Raw genomic sequence first — 21898 nt, forward strand, 5'->3', positions numbered from 1 at the left:
GAAAACTCCATACCCGCCAGAGATGCTCAGAGGGCTCAAACAAAACCTTGTGCGCACCAGGACTCAGAGATCCCACAAAGGCTGAGCCAGACCTGCCTTTGAGTGTTTGAGTATCTCCTGTGGTGGCATGGATCAGCCACCAGTGGCCTGCTGCAGGGACAGGGGCTCTCTGGCTGCAGCAGACCTGGAAGGAACGCCACGTGGTCTAAGTCCCCTTGGAGGAGGTGGCCATTAACCCCACCATAGAGCCACTGAGCAGATGACCTACAGACTGGAGAACAATTATACCAAAGAAGTTCTCACACTGTTAAGAAAGTTCTAGGAGCCACAATAGATTTCCCAACCTGGGTATCCAGCAAAGGGACTGAAAAACCCCAGGGAATTTGACTTTGGAGGCCAGTGGGATTTGATTACAGAACTTCCTCGCAACTGGGGAAACAGATTTTGGAGGGTGAAAATGAAACCTTGTGTACACTAGGACCCAGGAGAAAGGAGTGGTGACCTCATAAGAGACTGAGCCAGACTTGCCTGTGAGCTTCCAGGAATCTGCAGCAGAGGCATGGATCAGTAGTGGCCTGCCACGGGGTCAGAGGCACTGAATACAACAGTGCTAGCATAAATCTTTTTGAAGGCAATCCCATAGTTTGGCTTTACCCCATCAACAAAAAATTGGATTAAAGATTTACTGAGCATGGTCCTGCCCATTAGCACAAGACCCAGATTCCTCTCATCAGGGAGCTTCCACAAGGCTCTTACCCTTATGCATCAGAGGGCAGACAGAATGAAAACCACAATCAGAGAAAACTAACCAAACTGATCACATGGATCACAGCGTTGTCTAACTTAATGAAACTATGAGCCATGCTGTGTAGGGCCACCCAAGATGGACGGGTCATGATGGAGAGTTCTGACAAAAACGTGGTCCACTGGAGAAGGGAATGGCAAATAACTTCAGTATTGTTGCCTTGAGAACCCCATGAACAGTCTGGCAAGGCAAAAAGATATGACACTGAAAGATGAACTCCCCAGGTTGGTAGGTGCTCAATATACTAGAGAAGAATGAAGAAATAGCTTCAAAAAGAATGAAGAGACAGAGCCAAAGCAAAAACAACACGTAGCTGTGGAAGTGACTGGTGATGGAGGTAAAGTCTGATGCTGTAAAGAACAATAGGGCATTGGAACCTGGACTGTTAGGTCCATAAATCACGGTAAATTGGAAGTGGTCAAACAGCAGATGGCAAGAGTGAACATCAACATTTTAGGAATCAGTGAACTAAAATGGACTGGAACGGGCAAATTTAATTCAGATGATCATAATATATACTACTGTGGGCAAGAATCCCTTAGAAGAAATGGAGTAGCTCTCATAGTCAATACAAGAGTCTGAAATGCAGTATTTGGGTGCAATCTCAAAAATGACAGAATGATTTCTGTTTGTTTGCAAGGCAAACCATTCAATATCACAGTAACCCAAGTCTATGCCCCAATCACTGATGCCAAACAAGCTGAAGTTGAATGCTTTTATGATGACCTACAAGACCTTCTTGGAAGAAAAGCTATGACCAACCTAGACATATTAAAAAGCAGAGACGTTACTTTGCTGACAGAGGTCCATCTAGTCAAAGCTGTGGCTTTTCCAGTAGTCACGTACGGCTGTGAGAGTTGGACTATAAAAGCTGAGCACTGAAGAATTGATGCTTTTGAACTGTGGTGTTGGAGAAGACTCTTGAGAGTCTCTTGGACTGCAAGGAGAACCAACCAATCCATCCTAAAGGAAATCAGTCCTGAATATTCATTGGAAGGACTGATGCTGAAGCTGAAACTCCAATACTTTGGCCACCTGATGTGAAGAACTGACTCATTGGAAAAGACCCTGATGCTGGGAAAGATTGAAGGTGGGAGAAGGGGATGACAGCAGATGAGATGGTTGGATGGCATCACCGACTCGATGGATATGAGTTTGAGTAAGCTCCAGGAGTTGGTGATGGACAGGGAGGCCTGGTGTGCTGCAGTCCACAGGTCACAAAGAGTCAGACATGACTGAGCAACTGAAGTGAACAAGACCTTCTAGAACTAACACCAAAAAAAGATGTCATTTCATCATAGGCGACTGGAATGCAAAAGTAGGAAGTCAAGGGATAAGTGAAGTAACAGGCAAGTTTGGCCTTGGAGTACAAAATGAAGCAAGGCAAAGGCTAACAGAGTTGCACCAAGAGAACACACTGGTCATAGCAAACACTCTCTTCCAACAACACAAGAAATGACTCTACACATGGACATCACCAGATGGTCAATACCGAAATCAGATTGATTACATTCTTTGCAGCCAAAAATGGAGAAGCTCTACAAAGTCAGCAAAAACAAGACTGGGAGCTAACTGTGGCTCAGATCTTGACTCCTTATTGCAAAATTCAGACTTAAATTGAAGAAAGTAGGAAAAACCACTAAAACATTCAGGTATGACCTAAATCATCCCTTATGATTAAACAGTGGAAGTGACAAATAGATTCAAAGGATTAGATCTGAGAGACAGAGTGCCTGAAGAACTATGGATGGAGGTTCGTGACACTGTAGAAGAGGTGGTACTCAAAACTATCCCCAAGACAAAGAAATGGAAAAAGGAAAAATGATTGTCCAAGGAGGTCTTACAAATAGCTCAGAAAAGAAAAAACGCAAAAGGCAAAGGAGAAAGGAAAGATATACCCATCAGAAAACAGAGTTTCAAAGAATAACAAGGAGAGATAAGAAAGCCTTCCTCAGTGATCAAAGGAAAGAAATAGAGGAAAACAATAGAATGGGAAAGACTAGAGATCTCTTCAAGAAAATCAGAGATACCAATGGAGTATTTCAGGCAAAGATGGGCACAATAAAGGACAGAAACAGTATGGACCTGCAGATGCAGAAGATACTAAGAAGAGGTGGCAAGAATACACAGAAGAATTATACAAAAATTGTCTTAATGACCCAGATAATCATGATGGTGAGATCACTCACCTGAAGCCAGACATTCTGGAGTATGAAGTCAAGTGGACCCTGGGAAGTATCACTACGAACAAAGTTAGTGGAGGTGAAGGAAATCCAGCTGAGTTATTTCAAATCCTAAAAGATGATGCTCTGAAAGTCTTGCACTGAATATGCAAGCAAATTTGGAAAAGTCAGCAGTGGCCACAGGACTGGAAAAGGTCAGTTTTCATTTCAATCCCAAAGAAAGGCAATGAATGCTAAAGAATGTTCAAACTACTGCACAATTGCACTCATCTCACACGCTAGCAAAGTAATGCTCAAAATTCTCCAAGCTAGGCTTCAACAGTTTGTGAACTGAAAACTTCCATATGTTCAAGCTGGATTTAGAAGAGGCAGAGGAACAAGAGATCAAATTGCCAACATTTGTTGTATCATGTAAAAAGCAATAGAATTTCAGAAAAATATCTACTTTCGCTTTACTGACTATGCCAAAGTCCTGACTTGTGTGGATCACAACAAACTGTGGAAAATTCTTAAAGAGATGGGAATACCAGATTACCTTACCTGCCTCCTGAGAAATCTGTATGTAGGTCAAGAAACAACTGTTAGAACTGGACATGAAACAATGGACTAATTCCAAATTGGCAAAGGAGTACATCAAGGCTGTATACTGTCACCCTGCTTATTTAACTTATGCAGAGTACATCATGGGAAATGCTGGACTGGATGAAGCACAAGCTGCAATCAAGATTGTTGGGGAAAATATCAATAACCTGATATGCAGATGACACCACCCTTATGACAAAAAGCAAAAAGAAACTAAAGAGCCTTTTGATGAAATTAAAAGAGGAGTGTGAAAAATCTGGCTTAATACTCAACACTCAGAAAACTAAGATCATGGCATCTGGTCCCATCACTTAATGGCAAATAGATGGGGAAAAGAGTCATAGACTTTATATTCTTGGGATCCAAAATCACTGCAGATGGTGACTGCAGCCATGAATTTAAGACACCTGCTCCTTGGAAGAAAAGTTATGACAAACTTAGACAGCATATTAAAAAGCTTTGCCGACAAAGGTCCATCTAGTCAAAGCTGTGGTTTTCCAGTAGTCATGTATGGATGTGCAAGTTGGCCATAAAGAAAGCTGAGTGCTGAATAACTGATCCTTTTGAACTGTGGTGTTGGAGAAGACTCTTGAGAGTTCTTTGGACAGCAAGGAGATCAAACCAGTCAATCCTAAAGGAATATTCACTGGAAGGAGTGATGCTGAAGCTGAAGCTCCAGATGGATCTAATACCTTAGCCACTGGATATAAAGAACTGACTCATTACAAAAATTCTGATGCTGGGAAAGATTGATGGCAGGAGGAAAAGGGGATGACAGAGGATGAGATGGTTGTATGGTATCACGGACTTGATGGACATGAATTTGAGCAAGCTCTGGGAGTTGGTGATGGACAGGGAATCCTGTGTGCTGCAGTCCATGAGGTTGCAAAGGGTTGGCATGACTGAGTGAACTGAACTGAAAGAATTCTATCTAGCCAGAAGAATGGTAGAGGGTAATAGTAGATGGTAGAGGATAATATTCATGCAAAGAATATTGGAAGAATGCAGCTATGATTACCAAATTCCATTACTACAAACTTTCAACTTTCCTGATTACCAACTTTGTTGGCTATTCAGCAGAGACCCAGGTAGTTATATTTATTTTACCCATTATCCTTTTTGTCTCCTGCTATGTGAAATGGGACTTCACATAGTCTGTATTTATGTGTAAAATACTGGTTGCATGCCTAGTATTTTAAGTTTCAGGAAAGTATCATTGAATGGACATTTGCCCACAATGATACCAAAACTGATGGTATTTCAAACGTCTTCTTTGTCTGGGATATAGATTTTTCTCCAAAATGAAAACAGAGAGTAAATGTTAAGGAATAAAGGGTGTCCTGTGTCAGATATTTCCATTTTCCCTCGGACAACTCAACATCCTTCTCTACTCTAAGTTGATTTATGTAAACCATGTCAAGGTGCTTTCCTGTCTTGTTTTTTTCTAGTTTAATTTGTCCAAGTCTCTGGTAAGAGCTGGAAGAAGGATCACTTCAGGATGGCCTCAAGATGGCTGACCAAAGGTCATACTCCTTTCAAAATAGCCCGTACTTTTTGACCCTGTCATTCAAATTTCTAGGACTCTCCTCCTCCCTACAAACCGAAGTGTGGCACCAGTTTCACTGCATGAAGAGAGCAACAAATGTAGGCAGGGTCTTACAAGTTATATTCCTCACAGGAAACAATGTAGATAACAGACACCCTAGCTTTTCTGTCTATGGTATTTTCCAAATTATGGTACAAGGAACTAGAACTCAAGTGGCACACCTATAAGGAAATAAAGTTAGGAGTTGAGGGTTGTCAAACTGTTTGGGATTTGAGAAGTAAAACAGAGGCAACTGTGAAGGATCCTATTCCTATATTTATATACAAATTCCCTGCAAGGGCTGATCTACCACCTGCACATGCAAAAGTTAAGACACCTTCCAACCAAGAAAAGAAATGCCAGAAAAAAGCAGGTATGAGGCAAAAGAGGTTTGTGGTGGTGAAGAGACACAGATTGGAGTTTAAGTTCTGCCATGGGGGAGGGGTCTAGTAAATATATCAGGATTTAAGGTGAGAGAAAAGGGGCAAGCCTGTAGGCAAATGAGCCTTAGAATAAGAACATATGAAATATACCAGCTCTAAAAAATGCTGGAGAGGATGTGGAGAAAAGGGAACCCTCTTACACTGTTGGTGGGAATGCAAACTAGTACAACCACTATGGAGAACAGTGTGGAGATTCCTTAAAAAACTGGAAATAGAACTGCCTTATAACCCAGCAATCCCACTGCTGGGCATACACACTGAGGAAACCAGAAGGGAAAGAGACATGTGTACCCCAATGTTCATCGCAGCACTGTTTATAATAGCCAGGACATGGAAGCAACCTAGATGTCCATCAGCAGATGAATGGATAAGAAAGCTGTGGTACATATACACAATGGAGTATTAACTCAGCCATTAAAAAGAATACATTTGAATCAGTTCTAATGAGGTGGATGAAACTGGAGCCTATTATACAGAGTGAAGTAAGCCAGAAAGAAAAACACCAATACAGTATACCAACGCATATATATGGAATTTAGAAAGATGGTAATAATAACCCTGTATACGAGACAGCAAAAGAGACACTGATATATAGCACAGTCTTTTGGACTCTGTGGGAGAGGGAGAGGGTGGGATGATTTGGGAGAATGGCATTGAAACATGTATAATATCATATATGAAATGAAAAAAAAATAAAAGCAATATGCAAAAAAAAATAAAAACTTTAACTCACAAAAAAAAAAAAAAAAAAGATAAAAAAGCCTAAAGCCAGGTTTCAACAGAATGAAGGGTAACTGCCATCCTACTTGCCTTTCAAGAAAACATAAACTACTTTAAAGATAACATCATCAAATTCACATCAGCCCCTCTATTATTTCCATCCACATGTTGCACCAAAAAATTATGAGGTGTGCTAACAAACATACATACACATGTTCAAAATTATGAGGCAAAGAAACATCTTAAACAAAGATCTCATATATAGTTATAAGTCACAGACTTTAAAATAACTAACATTAAAATATGTTCAAGAAAATAGAGCTCTGGTTCTAAAATACAGATGGAAATGTGAATTTCTACAGAAAATTGGAATCTATTTTTTAAAAATCTAATGAACATTCTAGAATTGATAAATATAGTATCTGAAATTAAGAAATCACTAGATTTGTTTAATGGCATACTAGACATAGCAGAAGACTAGAATAGTGATCCAAAGACAGGCTAATAAAAACTATCCAAACTGAAGACCAGATGAAAAAAGAAAGTAGAAACAAAAAGAATGTAAGAAACGAGTGGAATATATTAAAAAGATCTAACATATAGATAATTGGAATCATAGACATAAAGAGAAAGAAAGAGGAAGAAACTATATATGAAGATATAATGGCTAATAATTTTCATAAACAATTAAAAGACACTTACCTACAGATTAATGAAACTAAGGAAAGCCCAAGCAGGATGCTGCTACTGCTAAGTTGCTTCAGTCGTGTCCGACTCTGTGCAACCCCAGAGACGGCAGTCCACCAGGCTCCCCTGTTCCTGGGATTCTCCAGGCAAGAACACCAGAGTGGGTTGCCATTTCCTTCTCCAATGCATGAAAGTGAAAAGTGAAAGTGAAGTTGCTCAGTCGTGTCCGACTCCTAGCGACCCCAATGGACTGCAGCCTACCAGGCTCCTCCGTCCATGGGATTTGCCAGGCAAGAGTACTGGAGTGGGGTGCCAATGCTTTCTCCCAAGCAGGATATATACAAAATAACAAAAACCTACAGAAACCCCTCAAATCCCCACCAAAGGAAATCAGAGCAAAGCATTTGAAAGCAACGACAAAAATTCAGCGGGTAAAAAGGCAATGTCTTCAGCAGAATAATAAAATCATTGGCTAATTTTTCAACATTTATGGAAGTTGGAAGACAATGGAATGGCATATATATGATGAAACAAAACACAATTAATCTGGAATTCTTTTCAGAATTTGTTAAGAAATTTAGGCGAAATGGACGTTTCAGACAAAATGCTGAGAAAACTAGTCAAAAGCAGACCTAAACTACAAGTGCCTCTAAAGAATAACTTCAGATTCAAGAGAAAAATTCCAGATGGAAGCACAGACTACAAAAAAAGAAGTAAAGAGTACCACATTGGGTAAATAGTTGCTAACTAAGGTGACAATATATTTTGTGGCATTTTAACACATGTGCAAGTGAAATATTTGACAACAAAAGAACTAAGGGCAAAAGATAAATAATGGCATTAAAATGTTGTATTAAAAACTTGTATTATTTGGGAGGTGCTAAAAGAATGAAGTTTAGGTAGACTGTAGTAAATCAAGTTTGTATACTAAAATATATGGTAACCTCTAGAAGAATAGTATACTAAAAAGTAATAAAGGAGAAAGTATAATATTAAAAATATACCTTAAAAAGATAAGAAAAAAGGAATTAAGGGAAACTATATGAACAAAGAATAAATGAGACAAATAGAAAACAAATAGCAAGAAAAAAGATTTAAATAAAATTCTATCAATAATCTAATTAAATATAAATAAACTTTGTTGATTTGATTTTTCTCCCTTTGTTTCTTGATGAGTCTGGCTAATGGTTTGTCAATTTTATTTATCCTTTCAAAGAACCAGCTTTTGGTTTTGTTGATTTTTGCTATGGTCTCTTTTGTTTCTTTTGCATTTATTTCTGCTCTAATTTTTAAGATTTCTTTCCTTCTACTAACCCTGGGGTTCTTTATTTCTTCCTTTTCTAGTTGCTTTAGGTGTAGAGTTAGGTTATTTATTTGACTTTTTTCTTGTTTCTTGAGGTGTGCCTGTATTGCTATGAACTTTCCCCTTAGGACTGCTTTTACCGTGTCCCACAGGTTTTGGGTTGTTGTGTTTTCATTTTCATTCGTTTCTATGCAAATTTTGATTTCTTTTTTGATTTCTTCTGTGATTTGTTGGTTATTCAGCAGCGTGTTGTTCAGCCTCCATATGTTGGAATTTTTAATCGTTTTTCTCCTGTAATTGAGATCTAATCTTACTGCATTGTGGCGGAAAGAATAAAATACTTAGGAATATATCTATCTAAAGAAACTAAAGACCTATATATAGAAAACTATAAAACACTGGTGAAAGAAATCAAAGAGGACACTAATAGATGGAGAAATATACCATGTTCATGGATTGGAAGAATCAATATAGTGAAAATGAGTATACTACCCAAAGCAATTTATAGATTCAACGCAATCCCTATCAAGCTACCAACAGTATTCTTCACAGAGCTAGAACAAATAATTTCACAATTTGTATGGAAATACAAAAAACCTCGAATAGCCAAAGCTATCTTGAGAAAGAAGAATGGAACTGGAGGAATCAACCTACCTGACTTCAGGCTCTACTACAAAGCCACAGTCCTCAAGACAGTATGGTACTGGCACAAAGACAGAAATATAGATCAATGGAATAAAATAGAAAGCCCAGAGATAAATCCACACACATATGGATACCTTATCTTTGACAAAGGAGGCAAGAATATACACTGGAGAAAAGACAATCTCTTTAACAAGTGGTGCTGGGAAATCTGGTCAACCACTTGTAAAAGAATGAAACTAGACCACTTTCTAACACCATACACAAAAATAAACTCAAAATGGATTAAAGATCTAAACGTAAGACCAGAAACTATAAAACTCCTAGAGGAGAACATAGGCAAAACACTCTCTGACATACATCACAGCAGGATCCTCTATGACCCACCTCCCAGAATATTGGAAATAAAAGCAAAAATAAACAAATGGGACCTAATTAACCTTAAAAGCTTCTGCACATCAAAGGAAACTATTAGCAAGGTGAAAAGACAGCCTTCAGAATGGGAGAAAATAATAGCAAATGAAGCAACTGACAAACAACTAATCTCAAAAATACACAAGCAACTCCTACAGCTCAATTCTAGAAAAATAAATGACCCAGTCAAAACATGGGCCAAAGAACTAAATAGACATTTCTCCAAAGAAGACATACAGATGGCTAACAAACACATGAAAAGATGCTCAACATCACTCATTATCAGAGAAATGCAAATCAAAACCACTATGAGGTACCATTTCACACCAGTCAGAATGGCTGTGATTCAAAAGTCTACAAGCAATAAATGCTGGAGAGGGTGTGGAGAAAAGGGAACCCTCTTACACTGTTGGTGGGAATGCAAACTAGTACAGCCACTATGGAGAACAGTGTGGAGATTCCTTAAAAAACTGGAAATAGAACTGCCTTATGACCCAGCAATCCCACTGCTGGGCATACACACTGAGGAAACCAGAAGGGAAAGAGACACGTGTACCCCAATGTTCATCGCAGCACTATTTATAATAGCCAGGACATGGAAGCAACCTAGATGTCCATCAGCAGATGAATGGATAAGAAAGCTGTGGTACATATACACAATGGAGTATTACTCAGCCATTAAAAAGAATACATTTGAATCAGTTCTAATGAGGTGGATGAAACTGGAGCCTATTATACAGAGTGAAGTAAGCCAGAAGGAAAAACGTAAATACAGTATACTAACGCATATATATGGAATTTAGAAGGATGGTAACAATAACCCGGTGTACGAGACAGCAAAAGAGACACTGACGTATAGAACAGTCTTATAGACTCTGTGGGAGAGGGAGAGGGTGGGATGATTTGGGAGAATGACATTGAAACATGTAAAATATCATGTAAGAAACGAGTTGCCAGTCCAGGTTCGATACACGATACTGGATGCTTGGGGCTAGTGCACTGGGATGACCCAGAGGGATGGTATGGGGAGGGAGGAGGGTTCAGGATGGGGAACACATGTATACCTGTGGCGGATTCATTTTGATATTTGGCAAAACTAATACAATTATGTAAAGTTTAAAAATAAAATAAAATTAAAAATATATATAAATAAACTAAAATCTCCGATTAAAAAAAAAAGATTACAATTTAAAATAAAAACCAATCCTAACAAATGTATTGGGAGTTTGGAGTTAGAAATGCAAGCTATTTTATACATAGAATGGATAACAAAGTCCTACTGTGTAGCACAGGGAACTATATTCAATATCCTATGATAAACCATAATGGAAAAGAGTATCAAAAAAAAATGTAAAAAAAGTTGATCCTATTACATTTTTTAAAAAGATATAAAAGTAATCATTTTAACAAACATCTATTGACTACTTGTTTAAAACAAACCAATCCTAAATATACAGATTGGTTTAAAACAAACCAATCCCAAATATACAGTTTATTAAAAAAATACTTCAAATAAAAAGACAAAAAAAGGTTAAATGTATAAGGATGATAAGGATATATAATGCAAACACTACTCAAAAACAAATTTAAAAATCCCCTGCAATATAGAGCTAGCTTTATTAATTTTAAGAAGGGGACATTAAACAAGATTTACAATCAGAGATAAAGAGAAGAATTTCATAATGATACAAGACTTCATTCCACAAGAAGATGTAGTAATTCTAAATCTGATTCCTCAGGTAATTCCACGATTTCAAAATGTATAGAAGACTTCTGCTTCCAGTCTTGACAGAGCAATTAGTACCAGACTAATCTTTCTCTTATAAATAACTATTAAAGTAGAGCATCAAAGAACAAGCAGCAGAAAATGTGATGCCTAAGAAACCAAAGTTGAGCCTTACACAGATCATAGCAGCCTTATGGAGCTAAAGAATCAGAGAATTTCAAGGTTACTGAAGCAAGTGAAATTTCTGGCACAACATACTGGAAATATAAGATAGTGGTACAGAGAAGGCGCTACAGAAGTATGTCTAGAAAATTCATTCACTCATTTGTTCATTATTTTGTTGAATACTAAGCTGTGTCTATTTTAGTAGTGAGAGTCCACAAGACTAGACAAAGAGAAGCTAACAAGCAAAGAATGTATACTGAAAAACTGACCTAAACAAGCACTGAAACTTCCACAGAATTAGAAGAAGCTCCATTTCCAACAAGCCAGACTAGAGAAACTTGTTGAACAACTTGGGAATTTCATAGAAGCCCTATAAAGTACCTTAGAAGTTGGACTAATTTCTAGAAGGCTTAAAAGCAAGCCTTGAAAGGTTATTCACAAATAAATTAATTCCATTCCAAAACAAAATTAAACATTGTCTAAAATAAGCCAACAAAACACAGAAAGTCAACAATGCAGCTTCAATAATATCCAGCATAATGCAATACTGAAGGAAAACGTGACCTATAACCAAGAGAAAAATAGCTCAATAGAAGCAGGAAAAAAAAAATGACAGAGGTGATGGAATTAGCTATTATAAATATGTTCAAGATTTAAAAGTCAAGTTGAACACAATGAGGGGACAAATAGGGAATCCAACAAAAGCGGAAACTATAAAAATTAAAACTATTTTTAAAAAAACTGCAAAAATGAACCAAAGTCCTAAAACAGAAATGTTAGAACTGAAAAAAAACATGAAATCTAAAAATTCACCAGGTAGACTTAACAAGAAATTAGACACTGAAGAAGTTCAATGAACTTAAACACATTATCCTAGAGAAACTATCAGAACAAAGAACAAAGAGAAAAAAGTAAACTCAATGATTTGTTGGATAATATCAAGTGATTTAACATATATGTAAATAGAAGTACCAGAAAAAGAGGACAGAAACATATTTTGAAGAAATAATGGTCCAAAGCAATGGAAATTGAATCTATAATTTAAACATTCCTGTAAAGATGGTACAAAATAATGGAAATTGAGTCTGTAATTTAAAACATTCTCATAAAGAAACTCCAGGCCTAAACAGCCTGTTACATTCTTTCATATATTAAAAAAAAAATACTAACAATATTATATAAGCAATGTGAAAGTATAGAAAAAGAAGGGATGCTTAAAAAATCACTCTATTTTTGTTGTTGTTGTTGTTCAGTTGGTCAGTTCTGTCTGACTCTTCGCAACCCCATGGACTGCAGCACACCAGTGCTCCCTGTCCTTTACCATCTCCCAGAGTCTGCTCAAACTCCTGTCCATCGAGTTGGTGATTCCATCCAACCGTCTCATCCTCTGTTGTCCCCTTCTCTTCCTGCCTTCAATCTTTCCCAGCATTGGAGTCTTTTCTAAAATTACTTCAAAAATCACTCTATTAAGCCAGCAAATCTTGACATCAAGCTAACATCTTAGTTCAGTTCAGTTTCAGTCTCTCAGTCATGTCCAACTCTTTGTGACCCCCATCAACTGCAGCACACCAGGCTTCCTTGTCCATCACCAACTCCTGGAGTTTACTCAAATTCATGTTCATTGAGTCGGTGAGGCCATCCAACCATCTCATCCTCTGTCATCTCCTTCTCTTCCCACCTTCAACCTTTCCCAGCATCAGGGTCTTTTCAAATGAGTTGGTTCTTCGCATCAAGTGGCCAAAGTATTGGTTTCAGCTTCAGCATCAGTCCTTCCAATGAATATTCAGGACTGATCTCCTTTAGGATGGACTGGTTGGATCTCCTTGCAGTCCAAGGGAATCTTAAGAGTCTTCTCCAACACCACAGCTCAAAAGCATCAATTCTTTGGTGCTCAGCTTTCTTTATAGTCCAACTCTCACATCCATACATGACTACTGGAACATTTTAAGAAACAGCAAACAGAAGCCAATAACTCTGCTAAACACAAATGCAAAAACTTTTAACAAAACATTAACAAAAATCAATGTTATATATAAAAGGTAATATATGTGACTACATTGGATTTATGCCAGGAATATAAAATTGATTTGATATTAAAAATATATATATAATTCATCACATACAGAAAAAAAGAGAAATCCATATAGATTACATGAATCAATGCAATTGATGCATAAAAATCAGTTAAGGAAATCAAAATAAAAATAACAGTGCTCAGAAAACTAAGAAGATAATTTCCTTAACTGAATACCTTTGTCACAAAACTAGAGACAATATGTTAATGATGAAAAATGGACCACTTTCCTCCTAAGTTTAGGACTAAGACAAGGGTGCCCATTACTATTTCTATTCAATGGTATAGTGGCTGCTGCTGCTGCTGCTAAGTCACTTCAGTTGTGTCTGACTCTGTGCGACCCCATGGACTGCAGCCTACTAGGCTCCTTCGTCCATGGGATTTTCCAGGCAAGAGTACTGGAGTGGGTTGCCACTGCCTTCTCCAAATGGTATAGTGGAGGTTCTAATACATGTAGTAAGACAAGGAAGAGAAGTAAAAGAGAAGAAGAAGTAAAACTATCATTTTTCATAGATGTGATTGTAAAAATAGAATGTCCAAAAGGAACTGAAACTACAAATATTAGAATTAATGGGTGAACATAGTAAGATTACTAGTAACAAGCTTAGTATACAAAAATGTCAACTGTAGTGTTATATGCCAGAATCAGAGAATATTTTAAAACAGTGCCATTTGCAATAGCACCAAACAATATCAAATGACTGAGAATAAATGTTATAATATATATATATCTTGAAAAGAAATATGAGAAATTAAGACTTAGATAAATGAAAGGATCTACCGTGTTCATGAATTTAAGACTATTAATTCTTCCTAATTTGATCTTCAGAGTTAATGCAATATGTTTGTAGTGGAGGGGATGGTATGAAACCAAAAATGTAAAGCTTAAATTTATATGGAAATACAAAGAGCGTAAAATAGCCAAGACATTCTTGAAGAAAACCAAAGCTGGAGGGCTCATATTACCAAATAACAAGACATTAAAAAGCTTATAATAATTAAGTATAGTTGACATAAGGACAGAGCAGCAGAAAAGAATAATACCAACATATATAAGGTTATATCAAATGTACAACTTAATTCAGTGGGGAAAGAATAGTCTTCAACAAATGCTACTAGACTAACTGGATACATATATATTTTTAAAATCCTTAAGTATTATGTCTGAAAAAAGGGAAAATAATAAGTACTGACATAATGTGGAGAAACTGATACCCACAATTTGTGCACTGACAGGAAGAATTTGAAAAAAGATGGAGAAATGCATCTTCAAGATGGCGATGCAAGAAATTCCTGAACTTATGAATGGACAGTAAGTTCCATGGACAGTCCTAATCTACAGCTATAACGGAAAAATTTCCTCTGGAAACAAAACTAAAAATCAGCAAAACGATTTTGCCCTTCACATTAGGTAAATGAGAGGGATGTCACGTCAAAGTGGGTAGGAAAAATGAAGACATAATTTTACCACAGCTCCCATCCATTGTGAGGTGATCAACAACCAGGAGGGAACTAAAAAACCTGGAGCTTCTCACTGAGCAGCAGAGGGTTCATACCTCATACTGGATGCTGCAACTTTTAAGACCAGCACCAGGGTTTTGAGTTCTTCGAATATCTGAAACAGACCTTCAAACATTTGAAAACAATGGTGCTTGTACCCATGAGACTAGAGTTGTGGCAAAATGTGGGCTTCTGTACAGATTCACCTGCTCCAAGGCCCAGTGCAGAAACAGTCCTTTGAAAAGTGCCTAGACTCTACATAAATGAGATTCATGTCCTAATTTTAAAGCATTGGTCTGAGGGGGAGGGGCCTGTTAAGATACTTTCCAGGAACAGAGCCTGGTAGGAACCATTTTCCTGCTTCCATTCTGATTTGCTAAAGCCAGAGGACACCACTCACCCTCCCTCTGCTGTGCTTCAGAATGCCAGTATCTCCTGGAGGGGAGATTCCACACACACCTGCTGCCCTGGGATTTTTTATATCTGGTGACCCAATTTTCATGGCTCCCACACAGGAGATACCCTTTGACCACCTATCTCTAGAGACTAGGCGTCTGCTTTCCTGGGTCTTATGGAACTGTACCAATCAGAGAGAGAGTTCTTTGAAGTCTATCACACAGGGCACTGGACATGTTTCAGACTGAAATAAATTCTCAGTCTTTCTGACAAAGAGGCCCATTTCCTTGTCCATGAGCTTTGGTCTCAGGGGAAGGCTTCTGGTTTGACACACTTATAAGGATCTACAGAGGTGTTCTCAGGGAACGCCAATGGATGCAATCTTCATGCTCTCCCTCTGCCTCAATTCAACTCACTCATATCTTAGAAAAGGGAGCTCATACCCTTCTCTAATGCTCTGGTTTTTGCAGCTGCCACCCTCGATTGTCTGAATGTGGGAGTGGGGTGAGATTGGAGGCAGGCTTGCATTCTTGGGTACCACAGGACTGTAACATTGGAGAGACAATTCATGGCAGCCCACTCCCAAGGCACTACACAGACAGAAGACTGAAAAATAGCCCCCGACTTCCTGTGAAAGATGCCTACTTGCTAGTCCTGGACTTTTGGCCTTAGGGGTAGGCTTTGGGTTTGGCACACATCTAGCAGGGGTCCCCAACACCCGCTTCTGCCACACCTGCTGCAGCCTGTTAGGAACTGGGTTGCATAGCAGGAGGTGAGTGGTGGGAGATTGAAGCTTCATCTTTTGCTCCCCATCACTCACATTACTGGAAGGACTGATGTTGAAGCTGAAACTCCAATACTTTGGTCACCTGATGCAAAGAGCTGCCTCATTTGAAAAGACCCTGTCGCTGGGAAAGATTGAAGGCAGGAGGAAAAGGGGACGGCAGAGGATGAGATGGTTGGATGGCATCACCAACTCAATGGACATGAGTCTGGGTAAGCTCTGGGAATTGATGATGGACAGGGAGGCCTGGCGTGCTGCGGTCCATAGGGTCGCAAAGAGTAGGACATGACTGAGTGACTGAATTGAACTGAACTGAACTCACATTATTGCCTGAACCATCTGCTTACTGCCTGAACCATCCCTCACCCCACCACCACCATCCATGGAAAAAGTGTCTTCCATGAAACCAGTTCCTAGTGCCAAAAAGGATGGGGACCACTGATCAACAGGATATGAAGGTGCTCTTAGGAAACGAAGGTCAGAGAAATTCACCTTTGTACTCTCCCACAGCCCTGCTACAGTTCAACGGTATCTCCCCAGAAAGGAGCTTATATACTCATCTGGAGCCCTGATTTTTATTAATGCTGCCCAGGGGACATCTCCAGATTGTCTGGCCCTTGGGGGGTCAGTAGGGCTTAGGGTCCCACAGAACTATATATATTTGTATACTTTAACTGTTGCTGTTTGAGGGTTTGGATTACAATCAGCCTAGATTCTATGCCCTGAGATGTCCCGCTTTGGGACACCCAATCTTGGTATACCCCCATTTACTGGGATGTATTAAAAAAGGCTTATTGGATGATCAAAACTAACATTACATAATAATATATGCAGTGCAATTTAAATTACAATTCAAAGTAATTCAAAGATCTTAAATGGCAATATCAACTTTCTAGAAGTAGTACACCTTTTTAAGCTCTACCATCATGTAACAATATAAATTATAGCTTAGAAAATAATCCAGACTTAAAATATCATAAAGGGATTCCAGGCTCAGGAGAATTTTTATCAACAGAAACATGCATGTTATTTGTAGAAACAAATACTGTTCTGGTAGTCAGGATGTTCTTTTGGTACTACTAAAACTATTAAACTAAACAAAAATATTTTTGACATCCATTATAACACAAGAAGTGACAGAGTAGAAACGTGTACTTTAAATCAACTTAATTTATAGTATGGTATCAGGGTCAAAAGATTTCTAAAGAGGAAATTCTCATGCTTCCTGTTTACTTAACAATATTCTTTCTCCTTTCTCACATCAAAGAATAGTCATCTTATCTAGGAACCATCAATTTCAGCTCATTCTCAAAGAAAATAAACTTGCGTTTGAAAGTCACAGTGATCCTTCATTAACTGTTATTATGAAGTGAAGCTGGACAACATTCATATCCAGTGCCCATCAATATTTTTCAAGTATTTATTACCTATTACATGTACATATTATCCTAAAATTATTTTTCACAAATTTCATCAAAGGTTTTCTTAAAATAATGCTCACTTTACCTCATGTGCAAAATGAAATATAATTATCTAAAAATACTTCCCAACTAAAAAATTGTAAGTTTCTGTAACATATAATTAAATGTCTGTTCTACCTTAATAGGCAATTACTTAATATATGATCAATACTTTTTAAATTAAAATGTTCAGAATACTGCTTTTTAACTTTTTCATACCATGGCACAGATAAAAAACTGGTGTTACCGAACATGAGAGTAAGTAATGGGCTGACTAAGGACAGAGTCGACTGTCCAGGTTTCAGCTGTCTCTGGACCTGAGCTCAACTCCTCTCATGAGCACACCAAAATCATAACTATTTACACAGCAATCACTGATGAAAAAGACTGGAACCTACCAGAAAAGATCTTCTACAACTTAAGACATACAGAAGGAACAAGATGAGTAGGAGGGGAGGATTTTGAATAGAGTCAAGTCCAATGCCCCAGGTGGGGAATCCACAGATTGTTGCACAGGTTCCCCCACAGGAGTGGGAGGTCCAAGACTCACATCAAACACCCTGACCCAGGAATCCTGCACAGGAAGACGAGCCCCCAGAGGATTTGGCTTTAGTTTCAAGAGTACAAGAGGACTGGGGAAAACAGATTTCACTCTTACAGCACACAGGAAATCTCACACACTCTGGGGCCCAGGACAAAAGCAGCAATTTGACAGAAGCCTGGGTCAGACCTACCTGCTGCTCTTGGAGAGTCTGCAGAGATGCAGGAGACAAGTATGGCTCACGCTGGGGACACAGATGCTGGCAGCAGGCAAGCATAAGAGTGCCTTCTACCAAGTGGGATACTGGTGCTGACAGGTGCCATTGTGGAATCATCTCTCTAGCATATTAGCCCCAGAACCCAGCCCTGCCCTGGCCCAATATCTTGTAGGTACCAGTGCTGGCACGCTTCAGGGCTAGTCGCTAAGCGGGGAGGGATACAGCTCTACCTATCACCAAACAGGCTGCCTTAAGACCCAAAGAGCCCACAGCAGCCTCTGGTCATGGACCAGCACACAAGCCCCAAACACAGCTCCTCCTACTAGTGGGTTGGCACCAGCCCCCAAATCTCCTGGGCCCCAGTTCTGCTCCCAGGAAGCCTGCTCTAGCTTCTAGGCCAGCCTCATCTACTCAGGGGTAGACACTAGACACAATAAAACCACAATCCCACAGCCTGTGGACTCAAGTCTTCTGGACTCAGCAGGCCAGACTCTGCCCAAAAACATCATCTAGGCAACAGCCCTGCCCACTAATGGGCCAGCACAAGTTTTGGAACACCCCGGACCCCTTACCAAACTGAGTCAGGAACCAGTCACCCCAACAACAATCTAATACCTAGGTCCTGGGTCTCCTGGATCCAGGGACTCCTAGGTCCTGCAACAAGACTCCAGGGCCTAGCTTTGCATGTCAGTAGTCCTTCACTAACTTCAGAATGTGGTTTCACCCACTAGTGGGCAGGCAACAGCTTTGGAGTTTTCTGGACCCTGTCTCTGCCCACCAGGGAGCCAGCACCAGCCCCAAGGCCCCCTGGGCTTCTGGAGTCAGCCACCATGTGACCCAGCCCCACCAACCAGAAGCCAGCAGCCTGTGTACAAGGCCTGACCTGGCAATCAACTGGGATAGTGACCAATTAAGCCTACAAGACTACCCACATAGTCAGCCCACCACAACAGAAGGGCCCTGCAGCCCTCAGAGGGAAGACATAGTTCAGTTGATGAGAGGTGGTATGCTGCTGGGATGCATAGGAGGCAACTTCTCCAAAGTCAGGAAACATAACTAACCTAACAGATACATAAGTTTTTATTTGTATAAAATAAAAATGTAGGCAAAATGTGGTGACAGAGGAAGATGTTCCAGATGAAGAAACAAGCCCTAGAGGAAGAACTAAGTGAAGTGGAGTTAGGCAACCTAACTCAGGGTAGTGATCATAAAGATGATCAAAGAACTTGGGAGAAGAATGGATATGTAGAACAAGAAGTTACAAGTTTTTAAAGAGTTAGAAAATACAAAGAACCATCAAAAAGAGAATAACATAACAACTGAAATGAAAAATACACTAGAAAGAATCAATAGTAGATTAATGATACAGAGGAACAGATCAGCAAGCTAGAAGACAGCAGTAAGAAATCACTGATCATTTGATATTGAACAGAAAAAAAGAAAATAGAAGGAAAAAAATAAGGACATCTTAAGAGACCTCTGGGACAACATCAAGCACACTAATATTCACGTTACAGGGGTCACAAAGGAAGAAAAAAGAGAGAACAAAGCTGAGAACATATATATAAAGACATAATAGTTGAAAACTCCCTAATCTGGGAAAGGAAACAGACATTCAAGTCCAGAAAGCATGGTGTCCCACCCCACACAGGAATAACCCAAAGATGAACACACCAAGACATATTCTGTCAATAAAATGACAAAAAATAAAGATTAAAAGCGTCAAGGGAAAAGCAACAAATAACATATAAGGGAACTTCTATAAGGCTATCAGCTGACTTTTTAGCAGAAACCCTGTAGGTTGGAAGGGACTGGCACAGTATACTTAGTGATAAAAGGACAGAACCTACAACCAAGAAAACTTTACCTGGCAAAGCTCTTAGGAGATATCAAAAGTTTAACAGATAAGAAAGAGGTAAAAGGATTCACTACCACCAAACCAGCTTTACAAGAATTGTTAAAGGTATTTCTCTAAGTGAAAAGGAAAAGGAGAGCTAGAAGCATGAACGTTAAGAAACAATAAAACTCATCAGTAAAGGCAAACATATAGTAAATCTAGGAAATCACACACACAAAGCTAGCAGACAGGTTAAAAGACAAAAACAGTAAATTTATATACATCCACAATAAGCAGCTAAAGGATACACACATATTTTAGAAGTAAAATATGATATAAATATAGTAATCATAACAGGAGGTGAGTAGCAATGCAGGGCTACAAAAGTGCATTTAAAATTAAGAGACCAGCAACTTAAAACCATCATATACATGTACATAAAACTTCTATATAAAAACTTCATGGTAAGCATAAACCAAAAATCTATAATAGATACACACACAAAAAGGAAAAGGAATTCAAAAATAACACTAAAGATAGCCATCAAATCAGGAGAAAGAAAAAAAAAAAAAGGAGAAAAAAAAAAAGCCACAAACAACTAAAATAATGGCATAAAGTGAAGTGCTAGTTTCTCAGTCTTGTCTGACTCTGTGACTCCACGGACTATAGCCAGCCATAACTGGCTGGCTGGCTCCTCTGTCCATGAAATTCTCCAGGTAAGAATTCTAGAGTGGGTAGTTACTCCCTTCTCCAGGGGATCTTCCTGACCCAGGGATTGAACCTGGGTCTCCTGCATTGCAGGCAGATTCTTTACCACCTGAGCCACCAGGGAAATAATTACCTTAAATGTAAATAGACTAAATGCTCGATCAAGACACAGAGTGGCTGGGACTTCCCTTGTCCTGTGGTTGAGATTCTGTACTTCCAATGCAGGCGGCATAGGTTCAATCATTGATCAGGGAATTAAGATCCCACATGCTGCTAAGTATCCCACACACACCCCAAAAAAGAGTGGCTGAACAGATAAAAAAAACCAAGACCCATTTATATATTGCTTATAAAAGACTTACTTCTGATCTAAAGACACAGACAGACTGAGAGTGAGGCAATGTAAAAAGGTATTATCCTATGCAAATAATAATTAAAAAATACTTAGGGAATAATACAGGGTGGCAATACTTATATCAGACAAAACTGACTTTACAATAAAGACTACTACAAGAGACAAATAAGGACATTACATAATGATCCAAGGATCAATCCAAGAAGATGATATAATTGTATATACATGCACTCAACATAGGAGCACCTAAATACATAAATCAAATATGAACAAGTACAAGGGAAAAAAATCAATAGGAACATAGTAATAGTAGGAGACTTCAACACCCCACTTACATCAATGGACAGATCATCCAGATAGAAAATCAATAAGTAAACTCTGTCCTTAAATGACACATCAGACCAAATGAACATTAGATATAAATAGAACTTTCCATCCAAAAGCAACAGAATACAAATTTAAAGTGCATATGGAACATTCTCCAGGAGAGATCACATACTAAGCTGCAAAAGCAGCATAGGTTAATTTAAGAAAATTGACATCATATCAAGCATCTTTTCTGACTATAATGCTATGAAACTAGAAATCAACTACAAGCAAAAAAAAAAAAAAAAAACTGAAAAAAACACAAAAGATATGGAGGATAAACAATATGCTACTAAATGACCAATGGATCATTGAAGAGATCAAAGAGGAAATTAAAAAATACCTAGAAGCAAATGAAAACAAAAATATGATGATCCAAAACTCATGGGACACAGCTTAAACAGT

The 21898-nt window shown here is 38.7% G+C and overlaps 1 long non-coding RNA gene across 1 annotated transcript in view; it reads right to left on the reverse strand.

Annotated features, from left to right (window-relative positions):
* Positions 1-21682, reverse strand: part of LOC139176708 (uncharacterized) — a 195732-nt gene extending 174050 nt beyond the window's left edge. The window contains exon 1 of the long non-coding RNA XR_011561120.1: positions 18204-21682. This is a non-coding gene — a long non-coding RNA (uncharacterized lncRNA). The remainder of the gene's footprint in view (positions 1-18203) is intronic.
* Positions 21683-21898: the final 216 nt, after the last annotated feature.

Source organism: Bos indicus, chromosome 17 (genome assembly GCF_029378745.1).
Source record: "Bos indicus isolate NIAB-ARS_2022 breed Sahiwal x Tharparkar chromosome 17, NIAB-ARS_B.indTharparkar_mat_pri_1.0, whole genome shotgun sequence".
In the NCBI taxonomy this organism is placed as follows: Eukaryota; Metazoa; Chordata; class Mammalia; order Artiodactyla; family Bovidae; genus Bos; species Bos indicus.